The following is a 7,525-nucleotide window of genomic DNA, read 5'->3' on the forward strand; positions in this document are numbered from 1 at the left end:
GGTGATAATGTTATGATTCCCGTACTCCAGACCAGAGGAGATCTTATGGCAGAGGTCTGAGTACTGGAAAGATATGCTGGTTACGGGAGCAGGAAAGCCTAGTAACCCCTGGCGCCCTAACTCCGTTGTCTCGCCCGTGTTATCAGAAATCCCCTGCGAGACTATGGTTGCTTGAGCCCATGGCAGCCGCGTTTGAAGGGCGGATTATGTCTGCCCAACTTCGATGCCCCCTCAGGTCTTAATGGGAGACAAAGGGAAATCCGAGACAGGGTGATAACAAGGGGCCCTCTGACTAAGCAACCAGGCCAGGGGCTACAAGCTAACTAACTTAAACCAAAAGTATGTGCGGACAAACCGCCAGGGAAAAGGACAACCAAAGATCCACTGATCCGTTACTCCTATCCAGCACCGCTGGATACCAGAGTGGATTTGTGGGAGCGGAATCCTCCGCAAAAGCTCCGGAACACAATGAAACTAAATAATAAACAGTAAGCGGTCAAGCCGCAACACACGGCTACGCCACGACTCACGAACACCACAGGATGTTAAAGGTGCTCGGTCGGACTCCAGGAATAGATGACAACTTCCGAGTACAGGACCACTGAGGACAGGAACAACCGGATTGAGCAGGACTGGAAACTCTCTGTAACTGACACAGCAAACAGGAAGCTATCACCGGCGTCTGTGAGAAGTCCTGAGAGTGCTTACATTTGGGAGCCCTCCAATCAAGATCCAGACAGGGTAATCACATAATCATGCCGTGCAGCTGCATGCTGTACGGCCAGGATACACTTGAACTGATTAATTAAGACCCAGCAACGGGGAACGCGGTCCGAGCGTGGCGTCCCCGTTGCTAGGGTCTGAGCGGCTCCGTGCGCCCGGCGTCTAGCGTTGCTAGGGAGCCGGCGGCTGTCTGCCTGCGGCGTCCCTAGTTGCTAGGCGCCGGGCCGCACTGACGGGCGGACCCTCGGCGCCTAACAAGATCGATCTTAATCGATGTTGGGCTTCCAGGTTGAAAAAAACACACACATTTACTAACATTTTAAAATTTATATAAAAAATTATCTGTTCGTAAATGCAGTGCACATGGTTTTGCCCAACTGCTAACAAAAATCCTGCTGCGATCAACTCAGAATTACCCCCCATGTGCACTGCAGGGAAGGCAGATTTAACATGTGCAGAGAGAGGCCCTCATTCCGAGTTGATCGCTCGCAAGCTGCTTTTAGCATCATTGCACACGCTAAGCCGCCGCCTACTGGGAGTGAATCTTAGCATCTTAAAATTGCGAACGAAAGATTCGCAATATTGCGAAAAGACATCTCTGTGCAGTTTCTGAGTAGCTCGAGACTTACTCTGCCAGTGCGATCAGTTCAGTGCTTGTCGTTCCTGGTTTGACGTCACAAACACACCCAGCGTTCGCCCAGACACTCCTCCGTTTCTCCAGCCACTCCCGCGTTTTTCCCAGAAACGGTAGCGTTTTTCCCACACGCCCATAAAATGACCAGTTTCCGCCCAGAAACACCCACTTCCTGTCAATCACACTCCGATCACCAGAACGAAGAAAAAACCTTGTAATGCCGTGAGTAAAATTCCTAACTGTATAGCAAATTTACTTGGCGCAGTCGCAGTGCGAACATTGCGCATGCGCAATAATCGGAAAATCGCTGCGATGCGAAGAAAATTACCGAGCGAACAACTCGGAATGACCACCAGAGTTAGATTTGGGTGTGGTGTGTTCAATCTGCAATCTGATTTGCAGTGTAAAAATAAAGCAGTCAGTATTTACCCTGCACAGAAACAAATTAACTCACCCAAATCTAACTCTTTCTGCACATGTTATATCTGCCTCCCCTGCAGTACACATGGTTTTGCCCAACTGCTAACAAAATTCCTGCTGCGATCAACTTGGAATTACCCCCATCGATTGGTGTTTTCACACTGCTCGTTCCAACCGCAAAAACTATGAAGAGGATGGGGGCATATACGCAGGGTCCATCCTGTGCATGTGCCTACATTTTCTCCGGGTGCCCCACAGAAAATGCGAATGCCTCTGCCTGTCAATCAGTAGAGGGCGTACCTTCGCAGGTATATCGCGATCATGAGCCATGTCTCCCATTTTTGTCATTATAGGTGCTCTGTGAGCTGCTGACCATGCCCCAGCCCCTCTGTCTCCCGTGAATAGACATTGGGGCTTATTCAGACCAGATCGCTTCAATTTATTTTCACCCAGCGGGCAATCAGGTCTTCACTGCACATGCGTATGCGCCACAATGCGTAGGTGCGACGGTCCGGAGATCACAAGAAGATTGACAAGAAGAGGGTGTTTGTGTGGGTGAATGTTTCTAGGGAGTGTCCGGAAAAACACTGGAGGGACCCGGCGTTTTGTGGGAGGATTTGTGACGTCACCTCAATGGCTGAGTAAGTGCTGAGCTGTGCAGCTCTTGTGCACATGTGATCACACACCTGCACAGCAAATTTTCCCTTCCGCTGTAGGCGGCAACTACCTGATCACAGGGATGCAAAAACACACCCTAGCAATCAGGTCTGAATTACACACAATGTGCATATTTGCAGAGCAACAAGCTACAGGGAGCCTTCCACCACCCCCCCCCCCCTTCCTCATGACTATGGGACACTGGGGGGGGGGGGTTGTTTGGGTTAGCTGGACATTCCCAAAAAAAGTGACTGTCCTGCAAAAATTGGGTTAGTTGGGAGGTATGTGCAAATACATTTATTGTTTTGCATGCAGGGTAAATACTGGCTTCTTTGACATTTAGCCACAAATGCTGCACAGTTGAATTACAGTATTACACTGCAATTAACAGTTATGCTAGGACATTCCTTCTCCCAAAATCTACCTCTCTCTGCATGTTACATCTGTCCCACAGTGGCGTGCGGTGAGGTCAGTGGCTAGTGAGGCACTACAGCCATAATGTCCGCCGAATCCTGCCGATGACCCTTAGCCAATGCCCGCTACTGCCTCTGAGCCGATACCCACTGCCACCGCCAATGGCTTACAAACTCTCCCACAATCAACTGACCCAGCCCTCCACCACTAATTTCTATCTCAGTCCGATGCCGCCAATGCCCGCCTGCTCATTGTTCTTGTGATATATTATAAATTTTTAAAGAAAAAAAAATGAGTGTTTGGGACTGGGAAGGGTGAGGGAGGAGGACATGAATGCAATTTTGTTGTCCAGGGCTTCCATTAACTTAAAGGAGAAGGGTCTGAATGGGTTAAAAAAAAATGTGTGAGGTCCCCCCTCCTTAGTATAACCAGCCTCTTTGAGCCGGTCCTGGTTATTTAAATACTGGGGGGAAAATTGGACAGAGGTTCCCCGTATTTAGACAACCAGCACCGGGCTCTTAGACGGGTCCTGGTTCCAAAAATACGTGGGACAAAAGATGTAGGGGTCCCCCATATTTTTAAAACCAGCACCGGGCTCCACTAGCCAGAGAGATAATGCCACAGCCGGGGGACACTTTTATGTAGGTCCCTGCGGCCCTGGCATTACCCCTCCAACTAGTCACCCCTGGCTGGGGTTCCCTGGAGGAGTGGGGACCCCTTAAATCAAGAGGTTCCTCCCCTCGAGGCACCCAAGGGGCAGGGGTGAAGCCCGAAGCTGTCCCCAGCACCCCTGGGTGGTGGGTGCCGGGCTGATAGCCATATGTGTAAAAAAAGAATATTGTTTTTTTGTTGTGGAACTACAAGGCCCAGCAAGCCTCCCGCACTTGCTGGTACTTGGAGAACCTCAAGTACCAGCAGGCGGGGAAATAACGGGCTCGCTGGTACCTGTAGTTCTACAACAACAAAAAATACCCAAATTAAAACACAAACACACACACCGTGACAGTAAAATTATTGAGACAGGCTGTAGCATGTGAATGCATGTAACCCTATAAAAGTGATGGATTGGGTGACTATTACAATACCCACTGTTGCTGTCTGAAAAATGATGGATTTATAGATTGCTCTGCCGAGATATGTTTTTTTCTAAAATGCACCACAGGTATGGATGGATAGTATACTTGACGACACAGAGGTAGGTAGAGCAGTGGCCTACTGTACCGTACTGCTATATATTATATTATTTATTATTATTATTATTATTATCCTTTATTTATATGGCGCCACAAGGGTTCCGCAGCACCCAATTACAGAGTACATAAACAAATAATCAAACAGGAAAACAGCAACTTACAGTTGATGACAATATAGGACAAGTACAGGGTAAATAAACATAGCTACATCAGCAGATGACACTGGAATAAGTATCAGGTGGCAGAAGACTGCTGGATTTGGTGCAGCTGAAGATTATTAAAGTAAGAAAAGAGTAAGCACATGAGGGAAGAGGACCCTGCTCGTGAGAGCTTACATTCTAAAGGGGAGGGGTAGACAGACAGGGGTGAGACAGATGGTGTACATAGAGAGCGTGGAACAGAGGTTTAGGATGAGATTTGGCTGGGTTTGGTGAAGAAGTGGGTCTTGAGAGCCCATTTGAAGTTTTGTAGAGAGGTGGAGAGTCTGAGGGGGAGAGGTAGGGAATTCCAGAGAAGTGGTGCAGCACGTGAAAAATCTTGGAGGTAGGAGTGGGAGGAAGTAATCTGTAGGCAGGAGAGTCGGCGTGCATTAGCAGAGCGAAGAGGACGGGTGGGAGTGTAAAGCGAGATAAGATCAGAGATGTAGATGGGAGAGGAGTGGGTGAGGGCTTTGTAAGCAAGTGTGAGAAGCTTGAAATGGATTCTGAAAGGGAAGGGGAGCCAGTGAAGGACCAGTAAGAGAGGAGAGGTGGACATAGTGCATTTGGTGAGGAAAATGAGCCAGGCAGCAGCATTGAGGATAGATTGGAGTGGAGAGAGGTATTTGTCAGGAATGCCAGTCAGGAGGAGATTACAGTAGTCCAGTCTGGAGATGACCAGTGAGTGGATAAGAGTCTTAGTAGCATCCTGGGTCAGAAAGGGTCTGATCCTGGAAATATTTTTTAGATGAAAACGGCAGGTTTGTGAGAGGTGCTGAATGTGTGGTTTGAAGGAGAGGGAGGAGTCAAGGATTACTCCAAGACAGCGCACTTGTGGGGTAGAGGAGATAGTAGTGCCATCAATAGATAATGAGATTGTAGGAGGTGAGGTTATGCGGGAGGGAGGGAAGATGATCAGCTCGGTCTTAGACATGTTAAGTTTAAGAAAGCGCTGGGACATCCAGGAAGTGATAGCAGAGAGACAGTTGGAGATACGAGTGAGGAGAGTAGGGGAGAGGTCTGGAGAGGAAAGATAGATTTGAGTGTCATCAGCATAGAGATGATATTGGAAACCAAAAGAACTAATGAGCTTACCTACTGAGGACGTATAGAGAGAGAAGAGGACCAAGGACAGAACCTTGGGGTACCCCTACAGTTAGTGGAAGTGAGGGGGAGGTGGAGTCATGAGAGGAGACAGAGAATGAACGGTCAGAAAGGTAGGACGACAACCAAGAGAGGGCAGTGTTACGCAGACCAATGGAGTGAAGGATTTGCAGTAGGAGAGGATGGTCCACAGTGTCAAAAGCAGCAGAGAGATCAAGTAGAATAAGTAGAGAGTAGTGTCCCTTAGATTTAGCAGCATGGAGGTCATTGCATACTTTTGTAAGGGCAGTTTCAGTGGAGTGGAGAGGACGGAAGCTAGACTGGAATGGGTCAAGCAGTGAGTGTGAGGAAAGAAAAGAAGTAAGGCGGTTGTAGACAATACGCTCAAGGAGTTTGGAGGCAAAAGGGAGAAGAGAGATGGGTCGGTAGTTGGAGAGAGTGTTTGGATGAAGGGTAGGTTTTTTAAGAATAGGAGAGATGAGAGCGTGCTTGAAGGCAGAGGGGACAGTGCCTGATGAGAGGGAGAGATTGAGAAGGTGGGAAAGATGGGAACAAGCAGAAGAAGAGATGTGGCAGAGGAGGCGGGAGGGGATAGGGTCAAGTGGGGAGGTGGTGAGGGGACAGGAACGAATGAGGGCCATGACTTCCTCTCCAGATGCATGGGAGAAAGATGACTGAGTTGGTGCGAGGGATGGGGAGGGTTGGTAAGGGATGGGAGAAGGCTGGTTACTGATAGTCTGGTGTGATGTGATGTCCTGACGTATGGAGTTAATTTTGGATGTGAAGTAAGTGGCAAAGTCAAGAGCAGAGAGTGAGGAAGGGAGACGAGGTGGAGGTGGGCAGAGGAGTGAGTTGAGAGTGGCAAAGAGGCGCCGGGGGTTGGAAGACTGGGAGGAGATGAGGTTCTTGAAGTATGACTGTTTAGCAAGAGAAAGGGCAGCACTGAAGGATGAGAGCAAAAGTTTGAAATGGAGGAAGTCTGCCTTAGAGCGTGATTTCCTCCAGTGTCGCTCAGCAGTACGTGAGCATTTTTGCAGATATCTGGTGCATTTGGTGTGCCAGGGTTGAGGTGTTAATTTGCGAGGGTGAATAGTGGTTGGTGGAGCAACAGAGTCAAGAGCAGAAGTAAGGGAAGCATTGTATGTGGAAGTGGCTTGTTCAGGGCATGAGAGAGAGAGTGAATAGGAGAGAGAAGTGAGTCAAACAGGGAGGAAAGGAATGTGGTGTCAATAGCTTCAATGTTACGCTTAGTGATGGTAGCCTTAGGAGGTAGAGATGGGGAAGTCGAGAGAGATAGGTTGAAGGAGAGCAGGTGGTGGTCAGAGAGGGGAAATGGGGAGTTGGAAAAATCAGAAATATCACAGCGGTGAGTGAAGACCAGATCCAGTGAGCTCCCATTCACATGGGAGGGTGAGGAGGTCCACTGGGAGAGACCAAGTGAAGAGGTGAGGTTAAGGAGTTTAGAGGCAGGGGATTGTGTGGGGATGTCAATAGGGATGTTGAAATCACCTAGGATAATGGTGGGAATGTCAGAAGAGAGGAAGTGAGGAAGCCAGGAAGCAAAGTTGTCGATGAATTTGGAAGCAGTGCCAGGGGGGCGGTAAATGACAGCTACTCTAAGATGGACTGGTTGGAAGAGGCATATGGAGTGGACCTCATATGTAGAGAATATAAGGGATGGTTCTGGTGGTATGAGTTGGTAGGAGTAACTAGAAGGTAAAAGGACCCCAACACCACCCCCATGGCGACCCCCAGGTCGGGGGGTGTGTGTGAATGTAAGGCCCCCAGCAGAGAGAGCAGCAGCAGAAGTAGTGTCAGAGGGCGTAATCCAAGTTTCAGTAATGGCTAGTAGGTGTAGGGAGTTGGAAATGAAAAAGTCATGAGTGGGGACCAGTTTGTTACAAACAGATCTGGCATTCCAGAGGGCACAGGATAGGGGGTATGAGTTTGTGGGAGAGATGTGAATTAGATTTTCAGGGTTGCTGTAGCGATGAGGTGGGATTAACTTTGAGGGCAGGGATGAGAGAGTAGTGATGGTACAAGTGCCTGAGCTAGGAGGGGAAACAGCAGGAGGTGGGCAGGGAGGGAGGTCAGTGTGATGTGGATGGGGGTGTGGGGAGGTGACAGGGAAGGGAAAGAGGGAGCAGGGCTGAGTTGTGGGGTAGCAGGACCATGGGGCAGAG

This window comes from Pseudophryne corroboree, chromosome 8 (genome assembly GCF_028390025.1).
Source record: "Pseudophryne corroboree isolate aPseCor3 chromosome 8, aPseCor3.hap2, whole genome shotgun sequence".
In the NCBI taxonomy this organism is placed as follows: Eukaryota; Metazoa; Chordata; class Amphibia; order Anura; family Myobatrachidae; genus Pseudophryne; species Pseudophryne corroboree.